The following is a 24,583-nucleotide window of genomic DNA, read 5'->3' on the forward strand; positions in this document are numbered from 1 at the left end:
TATGAAGGGGAATGAGCTGGTTTTAAGGGCAGTGCTCATGGGTCTGGCAAAAGCTTAGGAAGGCATCATCTTTGAAGTAGAAGCACTTGGATTTATGTTCTCATTTTGTTTACAACCTGTGTGACTTTAATCACTTTATAAGCAAGAGTCTCAGTTTCCTTGTTTGGAAAATAAGGGAGTTGGATGAATTGATTTCTATTGTTTCTTCTACCCTATAATCCTAAAACTTTCCTTTAGGTCCAGGCATTTGTCTGGTCCTGTCTGAGGAAGGAAGTAGTTCTCTGACCAGAAGCAAAAATAAATCCATTTTCCCCAGCTATTTTCTACTCCCATTTCTTGGTAAGGCTAGCCTACCATTGTTAGATAGCTGTAATGAGACCTTCCCAGGTGCTTATCACACTAAGCATCAAGTTGGGGAGATGAGTAGTGAGAAAAATGCAGCCCAGGCACTCCCAGACATCTCCAAATCTACCCTCCAAGATTTGTCTTCTCCATAACCTAAATAGCCCCCCCCCAACATTTTGTCATCGCAAGTTTACTGGATATTAGAGCTGCAAGAGATTTGGGAGATGATCTAGCTTACCTGATCTAGTTAATGATCTTGGCCTTTCCTTGAGCTGTCATTCTTATCCTTTCTCCTTTTAAAAAAAATATATCATTTATTTTTCCAATTACATGCAAAGATAGCTATGAATATTCATTTTTTGGTAAGATTTTGAGTTCCACATCTTCCTTTTTTTCTCCTTTCCCTTCCCCTCCCCTTGACATCGAGTAATCTGATATAGGTTGTATCTGTATAGCTATACGACCCTGTTTTCTACTCAGCCTTAAGTCTTAGCTCTAATATCCATTTCTGACTTTGACTCCAACCCTGCCCCCTACCTATAATAACCCTGTCCTTGACCCTAATCCCGCTGTGATGCTCCAACTCAAGTCCTGGCCTTGATTGAACTGTCCCTGCCTCTGTCCCTGATCTGTGATCCTTGAGAGGGTCAAGGCCCTGCCTGTGAGAGTCCAAGTCAGGAAATGAAGGGCCTGAGAGTGCCTACTCCCTTTGGGGGATGCCTGGCAGCCAGATGATCCTTGTGAGCCCCTCCTGCTTCCTGGTTTACCAGCTGTATAGACTTAGGTCTTTTTTCCAGGAACCCCATGGTAACTGTACCTGTGAAGCTGGAGGGTGGGGTGTGTATAGTGGAGGTTGGTCAGTGACTCACTCCATGGGACCCAGGGAGGAGCTGCACAGGTGCTTAGTTCGGTCCATTGCCTCAGGTAGGCTTAGGGGCTCTGTCTACTCCCCTCACCTGAATGCCATCTCCGGACTGATCATGGCTTCTGAGTCCCTTGTGCTTCCTCCTTCCCTTTCCCTCTCACTCATGGATGAGCTCCAGAGCTCCAGAACTCTTTGGGGTTCTCTCCCCACCCATTCAGGTTCTCTCCACATCCCTTTCCTTACTCAGGCCTCTTACCCCAATATCACAGGCACTCACCCTACCTCCTGCCTATCCTGGAACTTATCTTAGAATCACAGAGAACTATAGAATTTTAGAACTGGAAGAGATCTTAAAACAGATCCAGTCCACTCATTTGGCGGATGAGGAAGCAAAGCAGGGGTGGTGGAGTGAGCACAGGATGCAGTTAGTATCTGGGTTCAAGTCTTGATTCTCTACTGACCACCTGTTTGATATTGAGCAAGTTATCTTAACTTTCTGGTCTAGCCGTTAGTTTTTTTCATGAAGAGATAATGAGGGAATAACTAATTCCCTTGATGAGTTCAGGGAAATTGGTCCAAATGAATTAAATGTGAGAAAGCAGTTGCCAGATTTAATTTCTGAGCTATTATCAGTGATGGGAGTGGGGATAATCTGGATTAAATGATTTACCAAGGGTCACAAAGTTAATGTGTCTAAGGAAGGATTTGAACTCAGATCCTTGTGACTCCAGAGACAATGTTTTATCCACTGTGTTACCCAACTGCCCCACCATCAATGATTTTTTTTTTGAAAGATAGTGGATGAGGGCAGCTAGGTGGTGCAGTGGATAAAGCACCAGCCCTGGAGTCAGGAGTACCTGAGTTCAAATCCAGCCTCAGACACTTAATAATTACTTAGCTTTGTGGCCTTGGGCAAGCCACTTAACCCCATTTGCCTTGTAAAAACAAAACAAAGCAAAAAAGATAGTGGATGAGAGGTATCTTAAGACTTTTGCTGCTATTGCTATTCAATCGTTTCAGTCATGTCCAACTCCTTGTGACCCAATTTGGGATTTTCTTGGCAAAGATACTGCACCAGTTTTCCATTTTCTTCTCCATCTCATTTTACAGATGAAGAAACAGGGTTATGTGCCTTGACCAGAGGTGCACAGTTGGTATATATTTGAACTCATGAAGATGAGTCTTCCTGAATTCAGGTCCAGCACCTAACTACCCTTAATTCTCGGATAAGTCTGCCTTTAGACTTTGACCAAGTACACATCTCCCTTTGCCATGTACTTCTTCAGGACTGATTGGGAAAGGGAAAGGCGGAAGACACAGGAACTTGAGATCCTAGAATCTCAAGCCACCTGGGCAAACACATACAGCTCACCATGTGCTTCTCGGGCCATCCATTAACTGTTATTGGGTAAGACTGATGCTGGAAGAGAGGGAAGAGGAGATGAATAAATTTAATTCTTTTCTGTTGTGGGTGACAGAGACAGTGAAAGAGAAAATGCAAAAACAAATAGAGACAGATAACAGAGAGAGAGAGAGAGAGAGAGAGACCAAGACTAAAACGGGGGGGGGGGGGGAGAGAAAAGAGAGGAGACAGAGAGAAAGATAACTTAGCTTGGGGGGGGGGTGGCTAGGTGGCACAGTAAATAGAGCACCGGCCTTGGAGTCAGGAGTACCTGGGTTCAAATCTGACCTCAGACACTAATTACCTAGCTGTGTGGCCTTGGGCAAGCCACTTAGCCCTATTGCCTTGAAAAATCTAAAAAAGGAAAAAAAAAAGATAACTAGCTCAATTTTATACGCCATGAGGGAGGGTACAACTCTTTGGATTAGATTGTCTTCCAGTGCTCACACTTATTCTCTACAGAGAGTTCCTTTTAAAATGTCCCCAAAGGACCATGCCCTTTAATCTAAACAAGCTGGTTGAGGGCCTCATCAAGTTGATCAGGGCCTTCCTTCTGAAGCCACTTCATTAAGAACAGGTTATATAGAGCACCAGCCCTGCAGTCAGGAGAACCTGAGTTCAAATCCGACCTCAGACACTTAATAATTGCCTAGCTGTGTGATCTCAGGCAAGTCACTCTTTTTTTTTTTAAGAATGATGTTATTTATTTTGAGTTTTACAATTTTCCCCCCATTCTTGCTTCCCACCCCCCACAGAAGGCATTCTGTTAGTCTTTACATTGTTTCCATGGTATACATTGATCTCAGTTAATTGTGATGACAGAGAAATCATATCCTTAAGGAAGAAAAAAAAAAGTATGAGATAATAAAATTACATAATAAGATAACAGTTTTTTTTTTTCTAATTTGAAGGTAATAGTCTTTGGTCTTTGTTCAAAGTCCATAATTCTTTCTCTGGATACAGATGGTATTCTCCATTGCAGACAGCCCCAAATTGTCCCTGATTGTTGCACTGATGGAATGAGCAAAGTCCATCAAGTTTGATCATCACCTCCACACTGCTGTTAGGATGTACAATGTTTTTCTAGTTCTGCTCATCTCACTCAGCATCAGTTCATGCATATCCTTCCAGGCTTCTCTGAATTCCTAACCCTCCTGGTTTCTAATAGAACAATTGTGTTCCATCACATACATATACCACAGTTTGTTAAGTCATTCTCCAACTGAAGGACATTCACTTAATTTCCAATTTTTTGCCACCACAAACAGGGCTGCTATGAATATTTTTGTACAAGTGATGTTTTTACCCTTTTTCACAATCTCTTAAGGGTATAGACCCAGTAGTGGTATTGCTGGATCAAAGGTATGCACATTTTTGTTGCCCTTTGGGCATAATCCCAAATTGCTCTCCAGAAAGGATGGATGAGTTCACAGTTCCACCAACAATGTAATAGTGTTCCAAATTTCCCACATCCCTTCCAACATTGATCATTGTCCTTTCTGGTCATATTGGCCAGTCTGAGAGGTGTGAGGTAGTACCTCAGGGATGCTTTAATTTGCATTTTTTTAAATAAGTAATGATTTGGAACAATTTTTCTTATGACTATGGATTGCTTTGATTTCCTCAGCTATAAATGGGCAAGTCACTCCTAACCCCCATTACCTTAAATAAATAAATTTTTTAAAAAAAGAACAGGTTAAATCAGACAAAACCATTTCATGAGCTGCAAATTTTCCTGATGAAATATGAAGCTGGGAAAAATAGCTAAATTATTTGATGGCAAGTGAGAATTCAAAAACATATGAATAGGCTAGAGCATTAGACTGAATTGAATAAGATGAAACTTAATGGAGTTAAAAATATAAATTATTTGGAACCAAGTTGTAGGAAGAAGAAATAGGGTGTTTCCCCCAACCTTCCCCTACCCCCAAAAATATCCTTTCCCAGACAGATATAGAAAATGTATCCTCAGAGGGAAATCCAAGGGGGAAAAATCATTCAGTGTCATTTTTTTGTTGATTAGGTTGGTATAGAGAGACAGAAAGGCCTGCATACTGGTCAGAAGCATACTGTCTATAGTATTTCAGCATAATTAGAGATCATGTACCAGGGCAAAGAGAAGTCCTAGATGCATCAAAGAGAAGTCTAACGTGCAGGATGCAAGGTAAGGTGTCAACTGGTAGCTATCACTTGCAACCACTTCCAGGGCCCATATATCCAGGATGAACCGAGGAGGGAACCTACATTTAAGGATGACATTTCCTCAACAGCATGGTTCTTTCTGAGGAGCTAAGCTTGAGCCTATGAGAATCATCTCCTCTCTCTTGTTTCCCTTATTTTTAAAATCTCCTTTTAAAAAAATATGAATTAGTAACAGCTCTGTTTGTAGTGGCAAAGAACTGGAAATCCAGGGGATGTTCAGAACTTTGGGAATGACTAAACAAATTGTGGTATATGTATGTCATGGAACACTATTGTTCCATTAGAAATCAGGAGGGATGGAATTTCAGAGAAGCCTGGAAAGATTTGTATGAACTGATATGAACTGAGCAAGATGAGCAGAACCAAAAGGACGTTGTACACCTTAACAACTTGGGATGATCAGCCTTAATGGATATGCTCACTCCATCAGTGCAATAATCAGTGTCAATTTTGGGGAATCTGTGATGGATAATACCACCTGTATTCAGAAAAAGAACTGTGAGATTTGAACAAAGACCAAAGATTATTATCTTCAATTTTTAAAAAGTTGTTTTAAATATTACATAATTTTAGGGGTGGCTAGGTGGTACAGTGGTTAGAGCACTGGCCTTGGAGTTAGGAGTACCTGAATTCAAATTTGGCCTCAGACACTTAATAATTACCTAGCTGTGTGGCTTTGGGCAAGCCATTTAATCCCATTACCTTGCAAAAACCTGAAAACACACAAAAAAAAACAAAAACCCAAATATTACATAATTTTTAATTTTGCTATCCCTAATATTTTCTCACATTGACCTATGCATATCATGGAAACAGTGTAAAGACTATCAGAATGCCTTCTGTTGGGGGGAGATGGGGAAGGGAAGGGGGGGGGGGAAATTGCAAAATTCAAAACCTTGCAAAAAAAATGATTGGTAGAGGCAGCTAGGTGGCGCAATGAATAGAGCAGTGGCCCTGGAGTCAGGAGGACATGAGGTTAATTCAGGCCTCTAACACTTAACAATTACCTAACTGTGTGGCCTTGGGTAAGTACTTAACCTCATTGCCTTGCAAAACAAACAAACAAAAAAAAAAAGATTGGTAGAAACTACTATTGTATATAATTGGAAAAACAAATAAAATAGTTATAAAAAATATGAATTTTGAGGTAATTTAGGTGGCATTAAGATTATTAATATTTGTGTGCACTTCTGAACTTTGTGTGTATATATTTTTATTTTATAAAACCATAAGTAGTTGATGCTACTTATCTAGTAGTAGAGAGAACCAGGAGTGAGGAAGACAGAATTTGAATTTGACCTCAGTTTCTTATTAAGTGTGTGAGCCTCAGCAAGCCAATTAGCTTGTTTTTGCCTCAGTCTCCTCATCGGTAAACGGGTCACCTACCTCTCTGGGTAGTGATGAAGACCAAATAAGATGATAATTATAAAGCATAGTTCCTTATACATAGAACTATATAAATATTAACTATCTGTGTTGTTGTTTTGACTAAAATATGAATCCACATGTGATATAGCAGCCAATGCAGGTATGAGATCTTAAAGTGAATTGAAATAAGTATATTGTCCAGCTAGAAGTTGAACTGATTGCTCTGGTCAGAAGACATATGGAATAATATGCTCAGTTCTGGGGTCCATGTTTTTGAAAGGAGTAACTTAGAGTCTGGAAGTGGAAACTTGGAGTTTCTTTTGCCCTTCAGGTCAATTTATTATTTTTAAATATTACCCTATAAATACAAAATAATAGATTTCATTATTTCATCTCTTATTTTATAATTGTACTTATTTGCCTTTGTCTGGGATGTTTTCAAATTGAATATTCTGCTTATCTCTATTTTGAGATTTTTTTTTTCCTTTGGCATAAATCCCTCAAAAGCTGCCATTGTAGGAACCATAGTAACTTGGAGTCTGTCCAGAAAAAGGAAACAAAGTCAAATCTAGTCACCAAAAATTTATCAATCACCTGCTAAATTCCAGACACTGTGCTAAGCATTGGGGATACAAAGATAACCTTGCTCTCAAGGAGTATACTTCTAACTAAGGGAGCTAATGTATAAATTAATAAATTTGTCTGCAGGACAAATGTGTAAGGGACTGTTATGTGTGAGAGTACTATAAACCGTTATCACCTGATGGCCTCTAGCACCAGAGCATTATTCATTGGTTGATTGAAGAGTGCCAAGGGAGTGGGGAGGATATTTAAACACTTGTATTTGATCTAATAAACAGGGATCTAGGAGATCTAGGAGAACTAGGAGAACTTTCCATCCTTGTCTCCTGCCTCTTCAACATTTGCCTGGGTAAGGATAGGCTAGCCAGCAGGAACCTAACACTTCCTGAGCAGCTAGTCTAACTGAAACATCACACAAATCGAAAGATTGGAAGTCCTAAAGGCAGAGCAGTGGGATGGATGGCAAGGTCTAGAGGTACTTATAAATATCAGGGGAGTCTAGGTCATGGAGGGATAACAGAAGGCAACTGATGGTCCATCAGAAGGAATATAGTCATTGATTCTCAGCACAACCCATTCATCTCAATTCAAACTAGTCAAGCAGATTGAGTAAAGGAGTGGCTCTTCCCATTACCTGCCTATCCCAGAGGATTTCTGTAACTTCTAGGGCCAGGGGAGGGATAAATGGGGAGAAATGAAAGGGAATGAGTGGATAAGGTTCCTATGATGGCAGCATTTGAGGCATTTATGCCAAGAAAAAAAATCACAAAATGGAAGTAAGCAGAATATTTAATTTGAAAACATTCCAGACAAAGGCAAATAAGTACAATTATAGAGAAGAGATGAAATAATGAAATCTATTGTTTTGTGTTTATAGGCTATTATTTAAAAATAATAGATTGACCTGAAGGGTAAAAGAAAAGAACAAAAGGAGGAAGGATTGAATGAATATACTATAGACTAAGTCCCAAGATCTCCTAGAAGTAAATCAGTCTTTTGAGGAAAAGAACAGCACAATAGGAAGAAGGGTAGGTAAGATTCAAAGCGGGACTGAAGATACACTCTTACCCAGTTTATAAGTGAATTGCAAAAGGATATCAATTTCTATAATCTCTCAAAAGGAATATGGGAAGCTGTGGAGGAATAAAATAGAAGTAATGAAGAAGAGGAACTGGGATAGAAAGGCAGGGATAGGCTTGCCTTGGAAAGGGAAAGGAAAGATTATTACTAAAGTACATTCTCAAGGGGGAAGCATATATCTGTAAAAAGAGACAGGAAATGTATAATCAATATACAAATGAAATTTCTTCTGAGTGGAATTTGTACATTTGAAGACTTTCTTCCATAAGAAAGATCTGCACATCACAGAACGTCATTCTTTTTTTAAAAAAATTTTATTTATTTAAGGCAATGGGGTTAAGTGACTTGCCCGAGATCACACAGCTAGGCAATTATTAAGTATTGAGGTTGGATTTCAACTCAAGCTCTGCTGACTCCAGGGTAGGTGCTCTATCTATTGCGCCACCTTGCTGCCCCCCTTATAGAACTTCATTCTACTCCAGCAACGGTAATATATAAAACTCACAATGTTAACTAATACTCAGGGTAGTGTGGGAGGAGCTTAAACCAAAGAGAGGATAACCTTGCCCTAGGAAAGATGAGAGATTAAATTACGATTTTGAACTTTGTAATTCAGGATATAGAATGATTCTCACCATGTCACTGCTTCTATTTGACATTGCTTCTGACATGAATTGATATTTCTAATATTGAGAAAGACAAGAAAAAAGATGGGGTAAGGTTTACAAATAAAATAGTAGAGAATGGAGTAGAGAAGTGAGTTCAAATTTGACAATCCAGAAATGTACCCCCATAAGGAACACAAATAGAATAAAGAAGAAACAAATAGTATAGAAAGCACAATTTGGAAAATAATTTTTAGAAAGAATAAAAGGGAAGAGAAATGAGGACAAAGCAAAAAAAATTTCTTAGAAAAATATAACAGGGATGGCTAGGTGGCTCAGTGGATAGAGCACTGGCCCTGAAGTCAGGAGTACCAGAATTCAAATTCGGCTTCAGACACTTAATAATTACCTAGATGTGTGGCCTTGGGCAAGCCACTTAACCCCATTTACCTTGCAAAAACCTTAAAAAATATATAACAAAAAGGAATTTTAGAGGTTGGAGAGATCAGAAAGAATAAAGATTATGAAGTATACATTTACCTGGGTGTAGAATGAGAAGAGTCAAAAAATGAAGAGAATTAGATAAATAAAAGGGGGAAAAAGAGAAATTAACAATGTAAATAAAATCAAGGAACCTTTCCTATGGAAAAATGATATGAGAGGAAAGAGCCATTGGGAACATACTGTTATTCTAGAAATATGAGTAAAATGAATATCAAGGACAAAATATTCAAGAAGAGTGTAAAAATTAATGCAAAATTAATAATGTAGGAAAACACAGACCCAACCACCAGCATCTCAAATGGCAATAGATGTACAAAATAACTGTTGTGACAGTGAAAATTAATGGGATGAACTCACCCATAAAAGAGAATAGGATAGAGAAATAGATTAGAAAGCAGAATCCAACATTATATTATTTACCAGAAGCACACTTTAAACATAAAGCTTCACAAAAAAAGTTCAAATGAGGGACTGGAACAGAATTTGCTATGTTTTAAGCAAATTTAAAAAAGTAGAGGTAGTTAGCAATCAAGATCTCAGACAAGGCAGGAATAAAAAAAAGTGACATGATTCAAAGCCATAATTACAAAAAAAATCATTTTCGTTAAGGACACTACAAGAGATAATGAATAAATATTAAAAAGTAAAAACTTACAACATATGTACCAAATAGGGATCATAGATTTAGAGATGGAAAGGTTCTCAGTGTGTCCCCTTTCATTCCTAGAAAATTTTCAAAAAGATAAATAAGTGAGACAGCTAGGTGGCACAATTGATAGAGAACCAGCCCTGGAGTCAGAAGCACCTGAGACCGCCTCAGACATTTAATAATTACCTGTGTGACCTTGAGCAAGTCATTTAACCCCATTGCCTTGCAAAAACAAACAAAAAAGATAAAAAAAGAAGTTAAGGATTTGAATGGAATTTTTAAAAAGCTAGATATAGGAATAGAGATGAATATATATATTTATTAACTTTGCTTGGTCCTTTTACAAAAACTTCATTTTTTTAGGGAAAAAACTTCCTGAACATTTGCAAAAAAGCAAAAATATTCAGCATATGCTTTTCTGACTACAATGCAATAAAATTATAATAAAAGGCTTCAAAAGAAATTATTTAATTCTAATGAATTGGAGGATCAGAGAACAAATTATAAAAATAATAATTTTATTAGAAAAAATAACAATAATGGACAATCATACCAAAATTGTGAGACTGCAGCAAAACAATACTTAGAAAAAAATTTCTATTTCTTAATATTTTCATTAACATAAGAAAGAATAGATCAATAAATTAAGCATTCAATTAAGAAAATAGAAAACAACTTTAAAAAAAGAAAACTCAAAAATAGAAATTCTGAAAATTTAAAAACACAAAACTGAAAAAATTTACTAAAATGATGAACTAGGAGCTTTAAAAAAATTCCAATAAAATAGATAAATCTGGGGGAGGGGGAGAAAATTTCCAAAAGAAAAATATAAACTAACAACAAATGAAGAAAAATAAAGGAAATTATTAGAAACTATTTTATCAAATTACTTGGAAGTTAAAAAGGTAAGTGAAATGGATAAATATTTTTTAAAATATATAAAATACCTAGATTGTCTGAGCAAGAAATAGAAATTAACCCAAACTCAGGAAAAGAAATTGAACAAACCATAAATGAATTCTCATGGGGAAAAAAACAAAAACCTATGACCATATATATTTTAAATGAATTCTATTAAATATTCAAAGATCAATGAATTTAAAATTTACCTAAATTCTTTACAAAAATAGAGTTAAATAGCATCTCTTTCTATAACTAACTTTGTCAATAAAATAAAAATAGTCTTGATGCCTAAAAAAGTAGACAGAAGTTGTATAAATAAAGCTATAACCCAAGATGAGTAATGAATATTGATATAAAATATTGAATAAATTATTAGGAAAGAAGCTACAGTAACATATTAAAAGCATTAGTCACTATGTCTGGATTTCATTTGAAAAATACTAGATTGAATTAGGAAAAGCATATATTGTAGACCATATAAATACTCCCCCCCAAAAAATAAAAATTACATTATTATATTAACAAATGCAGAAGAGATTTTGTTGTTGTTGTTGTTTTACAAAGTACAATATTTAAGTTAAAAAATGCACCTTCCTTTGATATGGGAAACAGAATCTAGCTAAAAACCAAAAAAACCCCACTCATAATGGGCAAAACATTATAGGCCTTTCTAATAAGATCAGAAGTATAGATGTCCATTGTCACTATCATTTCACATAGTTCTAGGAATATTATCTAAAAATTATGGCAACAAAAAAAGAATAAAATTGATGAAATAATCACATGCAAAGAAAAAAATAAAATTATTGCAGATGAAATAAGGACTCTGGGATTTCAACTAAATTAATAGGAACCATTAATATAAATGAATTAGCAGGATATGAAATAAATCCAGAAAAATCATTCTTTCTGCACATTAACAAGACAACTCAGCAGAATGAACTAGAAAAAATTATATTAAAAGTTACTGAAGAATGTATAAATCAGTCAATAAGCATTTACTAAGTAAATATGCAAGCATTTCTAAGTCCCAGCATTGTACTAGACATACAATAATTGAACCTTTCTATGCATGAGGAGCTTTTTCAAGACCCCATTTTTTTTTTATGTTTTCTTTTTGGCAAAAATAGTGGAGAGGTTTGTTAATTCCTTTTCCAGCTTTTTTTATAGAAACTGAAGCAAATAAAGTGAAGTGACTTGCCCAGAGTCACTCAGTTAGTAAATATTTGAGATCAGATTTGAATTAAGGTCTTTCTGATTCCAGGAGAGAAATTCTATCGACAGATAGATACTGTACCACCTCACTACAGTACTTACCAACTTACCAACATATACATAGTAATTATGTAACTACAACTATAAAACTTATTTTTAAAGACATAAAGGAAAGCTAATAAATTGAGAAGAATTAATTACTTAAGGTTGGAACATACTAATAAAAAAAAATGGGGGCGGCTAGGTAGTGCAGTAGATAGAGCACAGGCCCTGGAATCAAGAGTACCTGAGTTCAAATGTGACCTCAGACACTTAATAATTACCTAGCTGTGTGGCCTTGGGCAAGCCACTTTAACCCCATTGCCTTGCAAAAACCTAAAAAAAAAAATGACAATATCATTTAAATTAATTGATAAATTCATTCCCATACCAATCAAATCTCCAAAGGATTACTTTATAGATAGATAAAAGTATAATAGAACTCACCTGGAGGAATTAAAAGACAATAATCTCAAAGGAAACAAGGAAGAAAAAAATTAAGGAAGGAGGATTCCAGAGCAGCACCAGATCTTAAACCATATTACAAAGTAGTAATTATCTGAACAATTTCCTACTGGCTAAAAAAAATAGATAAGTTGGTCAATGAAACAGTTGAAGTAATAGGTACAACAGTAGAGCAGTGTTCAATAAAACCAAGGACATAACTTTTGTGGGTTAAGGACTCACTATTTAACAAAAACTGCTGGGAAAATTAGAAAGCAATTTAGGAGAAATTAGTCTTAGATCAACATCTTGCACCATATACCACAATAAGCTCTAAATGAATACTTGACCTAGATATAAAAGGTCATGTAATAAACAAACTAGAGGGAAAAGGAAGGTGATACCTTTCGTAACTATGAAAAGAGGAAGAGTTTCTGACCAAACAAGGGATAAAGGAGATCACAGACAATAAGTTAGACAAATTTGATTACATACAATTGAAAGGTTTTTGAATAAACAAAAGTAATTCAGTTTAGAATTAGAAGGGAAACAGTTGACTGGGATAAAATCTTTTCAACAAATTTCTCTAATATCCAGGATATATAGGGAATGGGTATAAATGTATTAAAACAAGAATAATTAATCAATAGATAAACAGCCAAATCAAATGAACAAGTAATTCCTAAAAGGAGAAATATAAAACTATCAACAATCATATGAAAAAAATGTTCTAGATCACTAGTAATAAGGAAATACAAAGTAAGACAGTTCTGAAGTTCAACCTCATACCTACCAGGTGGGCAAAGATAGCAAATAATGAAAATGGAAATTGTTGTAGACTTTGGTGAAGTTTAAAAATAGTATGATCATTCTGGAAAGCAATTTGGAACTATAATCAAAAAGTATCTCACCTGGGGGGGTCAGGTAGTGGAGAGAACACAGGGTCTGGAGTCAAATAGACCTGAATTCAAATCCAGCCTCATTTATTAGCTTTATGATGCTGGGCAAGTCACTTAACCCATTTGCCTCAGTTTCCTCAGGTATGAAATGAACTGGAAAAGGAAATGGCAAATTACTCCAATATCTTTTTTTTTTTAGGTTTTTAGCAAGGCAAATGGGGTTAAGTGGCTTGCCCAAGGCCACACAGCTAGGTAATTATTAAGTGTCTGAGATGAGATTTGAACCCAGATACTCCTGACTCCAAAGCCGGTGCTTTATCCGCTAAGCCACCTAGCAGCCCCTTACAATATCTTTTCCAAGAAAATCCAACTAAGGGTACAAAGTTGGACAATGACTGAAAAAAAGCTGAACAATGTCACTGTCCTTTGATCTAAATATAACACTACCAAGCATCTTCGAATAAGAAAAACAAACATCATCATCAGTGAAATATGCTAGTCAACCACCTCTTTCTTAGCAGAGAGGAAGTGGGCTATATGGATGGAATAAGTTCTTCATTTTAAGACATGGTCAGTGTGTTTACTAAACATGCATGTATGTTATAGATAAGTGTCCTCTTGAGGATTAGGACCAGGAAACCAGGAAGAGTCATTGGGAACTGATCATATAATGTAAAGAAAGAGACAAAAACATGGATAAAAGTGCAACATTAGAAAAAATATATATATATATATGGTGGCTAGGTGGTACAGTGGATAAAGTACCTGAAGCACTGGCCCTGGAGTCAGGAGTACCTGGGTTCAAATCCGGTCTCAGACACTTAATAATTACCTAGCTGTGTGGTCTTGGGCAAGCCACTTAACCCCATTTGCCTTGCAAAAACCTAAAAAAAAGAAAAAAGAAATATATATGTGTGTGTGTGTGTGTGTGTTTGTAAAGGGAAAAAAAGTAAAGCAAATAAAACAAATTTTCAGAGAGAATTAGTATTAGTATTAGTGAGAAACTGAGACTGGGACTCATGCCATAACACCCCATTGGTGCACATACAACCCCCCCATTATATAATTCTATCTCCCTTCTTGCTCTCATTTTGACATTGAGCAAGTCAGTGTCCAAGGGAGTGGAAATTAAAGAGAAATAACACTGACTTTTGATTTTCTCTGGCTCTCTTCATCCCTACACAGAGGCCCAGGACTTGTTGTCTCCCTCCCCTGCTCTGTCCATCCCCCAGCCTTAACTGGGCCAGGAGAGCCTATATAAAATCTCTGTCTTGAAGCTTGGTAAAGAGCCAGTGAAGGAACTTGGGACAGTGCCAGGACTTCACCCACACCTTTCTGGTAAGCTCTATTCATCCAAATAACCCTCTATTCAACCCATAACTGCTTACCCCCCTCATCTACTGATTTCCCCAATACAGCTTGGAAAGAGAGAAAATTCAACAAAGATTATAATTCTGATGTCAGGCCTTTTAGGCATCAAGGTAATCTAAAGGTAGAGATACATTCTTATGTAGGGGCAACAACACAGAGTTAGGGACCAAAAGAACCAGATACTAGGATTGGCTCTATCATTGCCCTAATGTTAAAATCCCCTTCTCTGGACTTTAGTTTCTTTCCTTAAAACAGTATTGAGTTATACAGTAGCAAAAGCATCCACCTAAATTCTCTTGGCATCCCCCAGAGGACTACTCCACAATGGACTGGTTTCCCCTTCACCCATTCTAGCACCACCAGGGTCATCCCCCCTGGGCAGGTGGGAGGACAGGACTGAAGGTTTTTTTGGGGGGTGGGGTTTCAAGGCAATGGGGTTAAGTGGCTTGCCCAAGGCCCTGCAGCTAGGTAATTATTAAGTGTCTGAGGCTGGATTTGAACTCAGGTACTCCTGACTCCAGGGCCAGTGCTCTATCCACTGTGCCAACCTAGCCGCACCCAGGACTGAAGTTTTAAAGAGATTGAAAGAGCTGGAGAAGGGAAGGACAAAACAACTCACAAGTAGGAGGGATGTACTATGTAACTGGGCGCTCTGGGCTTGAAATCAGAGTCTCATCTTTATGAGTTCAAATGCACTGATCTCAAACCATATGATACTGGATAAGTCATTTAACCCTATTTGCCTCTGTTCCTTATCTGTAAAATGAGCTGGAGAAGGAAATGGCAAACCTCTCCAGTATCTTTGCCAAAAAACCAAAAACCCAAAACCAACCCAGAAGGGGTCACAAAGAGTCATTTACAATTGAACACCAATTAAATGAGTGTAACTTCTCACACATACATACACACATACACACGACACAAGAAAGGCTAGAACACAATCTAGTTCTGCCACTAACTTTTTATGTGAGTTTGGTCAAACCTGGGCCTATCAGTAAGGATTTTAAAATTTGGAGTAAGGGAGAAGACAGGGCAGAGATGGGGTGCTGGGAGACAAGAGGACAGCTTCAAAAGTCAGAAGGGATGGAGCTCCTGGGGAGGAAGCATTAATGATCCTATTAGTGCCCTCTAAATTTCAGCACCCTGGACCAAAGTCCCACTTCCCCTGTCCTAGTTAGTGCTCTCAGAGATCCTCACTATGAGCCTCAGTTCCCTAATGTGTGAAATGAAGGAACTGAATTAGATAATCTATAAAGTCCTTCCATGTAAAAAGTGATTCCAAAGAGAGGAGGCCACCTTTTTAAGAACCAGACAGTCTTGAACCTTTCTTTCCTGCCACCCCCCCCCCCCCCCCCCCCCCCCCCCCCGCCACGTGTTCTCTTCCAACTACTCTGGCCAGAATCTGAGACCTGGAGGGTAGACTGGCTGGGGAAGGCTAGGAACAAAGGTATAATCACTTTTGGCTCAAGGAAAGGTCTCCCTTGATAAGGTGGGTAAATTTCAAACTGGGCTAATGAGGCAAAGTGTAAGGGGGGGTATTGGTGTTGATAGCCTCCTGACTCAGGGGGGCCTTGTGTGGCCAGACCCCTCCCCATTCCCCAACTTCCCACTCCCACCCCCTGGCTTCCTCCCCACCCCTTCCCCCTTGCAGGTCTATTAACAAAACAGGTTCCGATTGTGCTCTTATCAAAGCCTGTGGTTTTGTAAACGCGGCTGTTTGGCACTGGGCTAGTGGAGAAAAGGGCAGTGGCCACCTCTGGGGGTGGGGGTAGTGACACTCTCCCTTCCCCTATGGCTTTTCCCTACAAAAAGAAGGTTCCTGGATTGGCAAAATGAGACAGGTTAATGCCCTGAAGCAAGTACAATCTACCATCCATCAATCAGCAAGCATTTTTAAAGTCCATATTATATGTAAGATGCTGGGGGCATACTTCCAAGGAATGAAACAATCTCATCTCCCCCATCCCCAGGGTGGAGCAGGAAATATGGGGCACACAGTGTTCCTGTAGAGCTAGGGGCTGGAGGTGAGGGAGTCGAGGTAATTAGAGAAATCTGGAACAGGGCCAGATCTGGAAGGCTTGCCAGAGTCCCTCTCCTTCTGAGGACTAGGATTTAGTGGTGGTCCTCCCAGAAGGCAGGGCCTCCCCTGAGCAGACACTTCTGTGCGTCTGAGTATATGACTGTGTCAGAATAGGAGGGTGCTTCTGAGAGTATTGTGACCATGGGTGAATGTATATATGCCTTTTGCTTTAAGATCTCCACTGTATTTTGAGTAGTGTTTAGTCTTGCCTGACTCTCTGTGACCCCATTTGGGGTTTTCTTAGCAAGGATTCTGGAATACCTTTTCCAGCGCCTTTTGTAGATGAGGAAACTGAGGCAAACAAAATTAAGGGACTTGCCTAGAGTCACACAACTGGTAAATATCTGAGACCAGATTTGAACTTAGGAAGATGAGTCTTCCTGACTTCAGGCCCAGCACTCTAGCCACTGTACTACCTATCTGCTCCTTTTACCCCAGCTATATCTTGCCATGTATCCGGTTGTTTTGCAAATAATCTTCTCCATTAGAACATGAACTCTGGGGCAGTTAGGGGTTGCAGTAGATTAGAGCACCTGTCCTGGAGTCAGGAGGACCTGACTTCAAATCGGCCTCGAACTTAATAATTACCTAATTATGAGCCTTGGGTAAGTCACTTAACCACATTGCCTTGCAAAAACCAAAAAAAAAAAAAAAAAAAAAAAGAACATGAGCTTCTTGAGAACAGACCTAATGCCAGGTACTTGGAGCACTGTCAATTTATTGATTATAAATGTGAATTGGTGTTTGTGAGTAAAAATGCCAAAATTCTTATTCACAGTGACACAATGGTCCTGAAATCAGGAGTTTAAATAGGCCTTAGACATTGGTCTGTGTGACCTGGGCATTTAACTTGCCTGACTCAGTTTTCTCAACTGTAAAATGAGAAATAATAATAGCACCTATATTACAGGGTATTTATGAGGATGAAATGAGATAAACAGAGCACAGTACTAACACATCTCTTTTCTTTTGCCACTTCTAGTTACTCTCTTTTTTGCCCCTCTCCCCCAAGGCCATGCTCACTTAACTTTTAAAGTATCAACTATTTTAAAGAATCAACTACTGGCTTTAGTCTCATTGGATAGTGATAGGGAAAAGGGAGACCCCTTCCCAACTCTTCCCCATTTATGCTCAATCTATCTCCTCAGTTTTCTCTATGCAAATTTCAATCCTTGGAGGACTGAGATTCAGAAGCATGGGGTGCTTTTCAGAGGGTTGACTATACCTGGCATATCGGTTCAGGGGAAAATAAAAGCAAATCATCAGATTTGGTTCTGGGAGGAGGTTTAGAGGTAATTTAAATCCAACCACTTTTTTTGTGTAGATGAAATTGTGTCTGAGGTCAGACAGATGGTAACAGAGCAGCTTTTCTGTCCCTGATCTGATGATTGCTGCTACACCAAGTTATCCCAACAGACAGACCTCAAAGTTTTATATTTCATCCTAGAAAGACTATTAGATAGCCTTCATCTATGTATTCATTTTCCATTACTTGGAGACTCAACCCTTTCAATTCTGAATTCCTGCTCCAAGGCCACACTGTCTTGACTGGTATAGTGTCATCCATTGCATCCAGCCGGCCCCACTCATGATTCACATTCCACTCTGCATCACTTCTCGACATCTGACCTTTCCCTTCCAACCTCTCCTCTCCCCCATTCCATAACCTAATCAGCACTGCCATCACTACTGGAGAAGGCATGTCAATCAGCTCCTCATACTTCATTTTGGTGATCTTAAACCTCTTCCTTCCAGCTTCTAAATTCAGAATAGAAAGGTTTAAACTTGTGTGGACTGCAGAAATAGTTATCAAATGACAGCTTTGATGTTCACTACTTAGTCCAAGGTCATGAATGTGGATAAGTGGAGGAAGGAGCAGGGTGAAGAATGGCTGCAGGCCTTAGACTCTTATACTAAGCAAGCAGGTTCAGAAGCAAATATGAGCTGAATAGTTCTGATCCCACAGGATCAAAATAGTGGTGGAGTAGAATTTTAATTCCAGTCTACAATCTAATCCTAATCCTGCAATGGAGTGAGCAAAGCAAAAGGGATCCTGGAGTTTTGTCCTTTTAGACCAGCATGGGTCTCAACTGGATATCAGTGGCTGAGTTCAACAGCAATCTATTGGAACTCCAACTAGGCAAGTTCATAGGTGATTAGGTCAGACTCAAACCCATATCAAGAGATTTGAAGAGTTAAGACAAGAGGGTAATAATCAGATTTTGCCCTAGAGAAGAACACTTTGGGAACCTTGAAAGCTTGTGAATCCCTATTATGAGCAGTCCTTGAGATCTTAAAATAACTGCAAAATAAAACAAAACAAACAAAACCCAGCATTAGGAAGTCCAGACATTCCCTTCAGAAATGTGCAGAAACTGAACATATCAGGTCTGAAGTCAGAAAGCAGGCTTAAAAACATAAGCAAACAAATAAAAAAAAATCTCATTATTGAGTTAATTTGTTGGACACTGTTGACACAAACTGTTGGACACTGTTGACACAGTTGGACACTGAAGACACAAACCAAGAAGAAAATGACTCCAAAGATATCTGCAACGGGGATGGCTAGGTGGCTAGGTGGCACAGTGGATAGAGCACCAGCCCTGGAGTCAGGAGTACCTGGGTTCAAATCCGATTTCAGACATTTAATAATTACCTAGCTGTGTGGCCTTGGGCAAGCTACTTAAACCCACTTGCCTTGCAAAAACCTTAAAAAAAGTTAACCCCCCCCAAAATGAGAATTCTAGAGGAAAAATTAGAAGAGAAATGAGAACCATAGGAGAAAAAAAGTGGAAGGGGAATTTGCAGCTTGGTTCAAAGAGAAATGAAAACTTCCCCAAGCAAACAAACTCTGAAAACTAGAATGGACTAAATAGAATTTAATGACTCCATGAGACCACAAAAAAAAAAAATACTGAAACAATCAAAATAAAGTCAAAAGACTAAGAAAGAAAGCATTTGTGATAAATTCCATAAAAAAAAACTGCCCTGAAAGCACTGAGAAGAAATAATTTAAGAATCACTGTACTACCTGAAAGTTATGACCAAAAAAACCTTAGACATCATATTTTAAGAAATCGTAAAACTCTTTAGATCCATTAGAACCAGAGGGCAAAGTGGATAAAGAATGAATCCACCACTTATCTCTTGAAAGAAATCCCTAAATGGAAATTCCCAGGAACATTAGAGCCAAAATTCAGGGCTTCTAAGTCAAAGAAAAAAATGTAGTCAGAAACAATGAGTTCAAGTATGGAGGCGCCACAATCAGAGTCACATAAGATTTATTTATCTCTTACCATAAAAGAGAAAAGAACTTTGAATATATCCCAGGAATCAAAGAATATAGGCTTAAACTATAATCTGATAGATGGGAGAGAGGGAGAAGGGGAAATGGGAGATGGATTCTTAATGAAATAGAGGACTTCAAGGATTGCTGTTGAAAAGACCAGAGTTTAGAAACTTTGAAGTGCAATCACAGGAGTCAAGAGAAACAAAAAAGTAAATATGAATGATCATAAGGTCTAAAGATAAAACTGTAATAAACTAATATGGAGAGATAATAGTGATCCTTTAAATCCTATCATCAGAATTCACAGAGGGGGTTTAATTAGACAAGTCTTGAGAGTGTTTCTGTTATATCTTGAAGATCCTTTAAAAAATGGAAAGGGAGAGAAAAAAAATACATTAGGAGGGGAAAGAGAGAGAGAAAAATTAGAGAAAATTATCTCACATGACCAGAAATCTGTATTAAAAAAAAGAGGAAAGGGTGAGTAACTAGAACCTCACTCTCATCTGAACTATGCAAAAGGGAAAAATAGACACACAAGAGAGTTGGGCACAGAAATCAATGTCATTCAACAGGAAGAAAGGCAAGAAAGGGAAGGAGTGGGTAGATGAGAGAGAGAGAGAGAGAGAGAGAGAGAGAGAGAGAGAGAGAGAGAGAGCACCAGGCTAGAGCATTGGCCCTGGAGTCAGGAGGACTTGAGTTCAAATATGACCTCAGACACTTAAAAAAATTTTCCTAGCTATGTGACTATGTGACCTTGGACAAGTCACTTAACCCCATTACCTTGCAAAAAAACAAAAAAAAAAAATAAAAAAAAGGAAGGTCAATCACTTAACCTCAATAGGTCTTAGTTTCCTTCTCTGTAAAATGAAACAGATGAGCTAGAAAAGATAAAGGGGGAAAAATAATCCTAATCAAAATAAATTTTAAGTAGAGATGTACAAAAATATTTATAGAAGTTCGTTTTGCATTGGCATTTTGCAACTGCTAAGTGGTGGATAATCAACCAAGTTATGTGGAGTTACGTGGAGTACTATTGAGATCTAAGAAGTAATGACTGGGATGATTTCTTTTTTTTTTAATTTATGCAGTATTTAGTTTATGCCTTATAAGGCTGAATTCACAGGGCACTCCATTTACTGGTGGAGTGCCCACCACTTGTCCAAGGGGCCATGACTGGGGATATACTTAACCCCACAACCATCAGGAATGAGGCTTTTCTAAGCTATCATATCCTCAAACTCATCAGCATTGAACTTGGTGAAACCCCACTTCTTGGAGATGTGAATCTTCTGGCGGCCAGGGAACTTGAACTTGGCTCTATGCAAAGCTTCAATCACATGCTCTTTGTTCTGGATCTTGGTTCAAATGGACATGATGACTTGGCCGATGTGAACCCCGGCTACGGTGACCTGGGGTTTCCCAAAAGCCCCTCGCATGCCAGTCTGGAGCCTATCAGCTCCAGAACACAACAGCATCTTATTGATGCAGATGACATGGAAAGGATGCAGGCGCACATGGATGTGAAAGCCATCCTTGCCACAACTCTTCACCATGTATTTGTTGGCACAGATGCGTGCTGCTTCCAAGGCTTCTGAAGACAGTTGTTCATACTCATCTGATACCATGTGGCCACACAAAAGGTATTCCTCCACTTTTGCTTTCTTCCTACCAGGATAGAAGATTCTTATCTTGGCATCAGGAACTCCTCTGCAGAACCAGGACTTGGGGTACCGCTTGTTTTTACAATACCTGTAACAGCGAGCAGGACGACGGCCCATGGTGCTAGTGCTGGCAGGGACTGGATCTCACTGCAGCGAAAGGGTGGGATTATTTCTTAAACACCTTAGAAGACAGGTATGAAATGAAGTAGAGTTAGGCAAACAGAACCAGGAGGAACCATTTTTACAGTGACAACAAGTTTGTAGATACAAACAACTTTGCAAGATTTAGGAGTTCTGCTCAATGACATGACTAGCCACAATTTCAGGAAACTTATGTTAGGCTGCTCAACATCTGATAGAGATGTTGGACTCAAGAGTACAGATTGAGAGGATCTTTTTGGACATGGCCAATTCAGGAATTTATTTTGCTTGACTCTATGTATTTATAACAAGTCATTTTTATAATGTATATAACAGGTTATTTTTCTTTCTTTCTCAGGGTAGAAGAGGAGGTAGAAAGAAAAGAATGTGTCTTGTGCTTTAAAAACATTTTATTTATTTAAAATGTCTATAATATAAAAATGTATTTATATGATTTATATATGTATGTATATGTACATATATTTATATGTATATATACATATATTTATACACACACACACACATACACACACACGGGTACTAGATAGTTTAGTCAGGACTCTCTGAGTTCAAATCCAACCTCAGACATTTACTAACTTTGTGACCTTGAAATTACTTAACCCTGGTTGCCTCACATCCAGGGCTGTCTTCAGTTGTCCTGACTCCTATCTGGCCACTGGTCCCAGATGACTCCAGAGGAGAAACTGAGACTGGTGACTTAGCACAGCACCCCCTCACTCAAATCCAGTTCATATGCATATCTTGGCATCATCTCCTGATGTCATGGTCTTATTCGAGAATAAAAGTCAAGCATCATCATTATTTATCCATCTATCTGTCTATCTATCTAGATAGCTATCTTTCTATCTAAACTTATTTCAAATTGCTTATCACCTCAGGAAGGGGGGAAGGGAAAAAGGGAAAGGACAGAATTTGGAACTCAAAAACTTAAAAACCCTGAATGTTCAAAACTTTTTATATGTAAAAAAGTGAAATTCATTTTTAAAAAGTCTATTGCTGTAATTGAGACTAGAGTTCTACCTGGACTAGGGCAATATGAATAGAAATAGAGAACAGAGGACATATTCAAGAGATATTTGGAAAGAAGAATTCACAGGACTTGGGGGAAAAAAGGAACCTTTGCCTCAAGTGTTTGGGAATTGCTTGTTTGACCTTGGATGCCTGGACCCTTGGGAGAAGGTAGGGAAGATGGAGGGTGTTGAGCTAGGGTGGAATATTAGGGTTGGTTAGTGTCTAGTGAATGAATGTCATAAGCCCCAGAGGCAAAGGAGCCAGGAGCTCAGGATGGGGTTCTCATAGGCAAAGGGCTCTTTCTTCAGCTCTTTGATGACTGGTCTCAATCTTTTCTTTCTTGTAGGAGAACTAGTACTAGGAAGTCTCTGCTCCCCTTGTGTTCATTTGGTAGTGAGGATAGGCAGAGAGACTTTTCCCAGTCTTCACATATGTTAGAACTGGAAAGGGAGTCACATTGAGTAGACCAAAGGAGTGTTATAATGACAAAGAAATGAGTAGCCACTCAGAATAATGCCCTTTTCGTGAGTAGATGTCAAGTTGGAATGCCTTGAAAAATAGTTCAGTGCCTTATCATAGAATCAAAGGATCAGAGGTAAAGAAGTAAAAATACAATAAAACAGAGCAGATTTCCTAACCATAGAGGTTCTCTTCTTTTTCTCTTCAAAATTACATCCTAAAAATCAGAGCTTCCCCATAGTAGAATTGGCTGCATCAATCATTAGAGAATATTAAGAGACTTGTCAGAATTGTTGTAGAGAGGCTCCCTGTCCAACTATATGTAGGTGTGCTGGTTAACAACCTTGTCTCTGAAAAAAAAAGTATACATGTCACGCTTTTAAGTTTAATCCTCTTTATTAACTTTTCCCCAATCACTTTCTTAAGTCTAGATAACAACAAAACAACAAATCAAGCCCTGATATGTAGCTGATTTCTAAGGTATAAATGCTCCCACTCTAAATTTAATAATTGCTCTTGACAGTTGGTACATGCTGGCTTCTACACCCCCCTGGTGGGACAAGATGTCATCTGAGCCCTAAAATTCTGTGATTCTAATCTATTCAATTCTTTACTCATCAGGAGTCCAAACCTTGGCATGAAAGGGAGGGGTGGCAGTGGAAGGAGAGGTGGGATGAGGAAGGGATGCCAGCTGGAGCTCTTACCTGCCACCTTCATCCCTGGTCTGGCCTCAGCTTGGATACCTTCTTTTTGTTTTTAAGATTTTATTTATTTTGAGTTTTACAATTTTTCCCCTAATCTTACTTCCCTCCCCCCACCCCTCATAGAAGGCAATTTGCCAGTCTTTACATTGTTTCCACGGTATATATTGATCCAAATTGAATGTGATGAGAGAGAAATCATATCCTTAAGGAAGAAACATAAAATAAAAGAGATACCAAGATCAGACAATGTCAGTTTTTTTCTCTAAATTAAAGGTAATAGTCCCTGGTCTTTGTTCAAACTCCACAGTTCTTTCTCTGGATACAGATGATTTTCTCCATCGCAGACAGTCCCAAATTATCCCTGATTTTTGCACTGATGGAATGAGCAAGTCCATCAAGGTTGATCATCACCCCCATGTTGCTGTTAGGGTATACAGTGTTTTTCTGGTTCTGCTCATCTTGCTCAGCATCAGTTCACGCAAATCCCTCCAGGCTTCCCTGAAATCCTGTCCCTCCTGGTTTCTAATAGAACAATAGTGACATGACATACCTATACCACAGTTTGTTAAGCCATTCCCCAATTGAAGGACATTTACTTGATTTCCAATTCTTTGCCACCACAAACAGGGCTGCTATGAATATTTTTGTACAAGTGATGTTTTTACCCTTTTTCATCATCTCTTCAGGATATAGACTCAGTAGTGGTATTGCTGGATCAAAGGGTATGCATATTTTTGTTGCCCT

At 38.4% G+C, this 24,583-nt stretch overlaps 1 protein-coding gene and 1 pseudogene across 10 annotated transcripts in view; one reads left to right on the forward strand and one right to left on the reverse strand.

The window, feature by feature from the left end:
• Nucleotides 1-24,583, forward strand: part of SPDEF (SAM pointed domain containing ETS transcription factor) — a 118,746-nt gene that overhangs the window by 38,661 nt on the left and 55,502 nt on the right. For 2 of the 10 annotated variants that reach the window (XM_074236506.1, XM_074236509.1), the window contains exons 2-3: nucleotides 14,288-14,440; nucleotides 21,515-21,663. The exons of 5 other annotated variants lie outside the window; for them this stretch is intronic. The gene's annotated coding sequence lies outside the window, so the exon portion shown is untranslated. Of the gene's footprint in view, nucleotides 1-4,641; nucleotides 4,777-14,287; nucleotides 14,441-21,514; nucleotides 21,697-24,583 lie in introns of those variants that run through there. 3 more of the 10 variants (XM_074236510.1, XM_074236507.1, XM_074236511.1) reach the window with 3 other exon arrangements.
• Nucleotides 20,841-21,620, reverse strand: LOC141523367 (large ribosomal subunit protein uL16-like; annotated as a pseudogene).

Source organism: Macrotis lagotis, chromosome 5, assembly GCF_037893015.1.
Source record: "Macrotis lagotis isolate mMagLag1 chromosome 5, bilby.v1.9.chrom.fasta, whole genome shotgun sequence".
Lineage (NCBI taxonomy): Eukaryota > Metazoa > Chordata > Mammalia > Peramelemorphia > Peramelidae > Macrotis > Macrotis lagotis.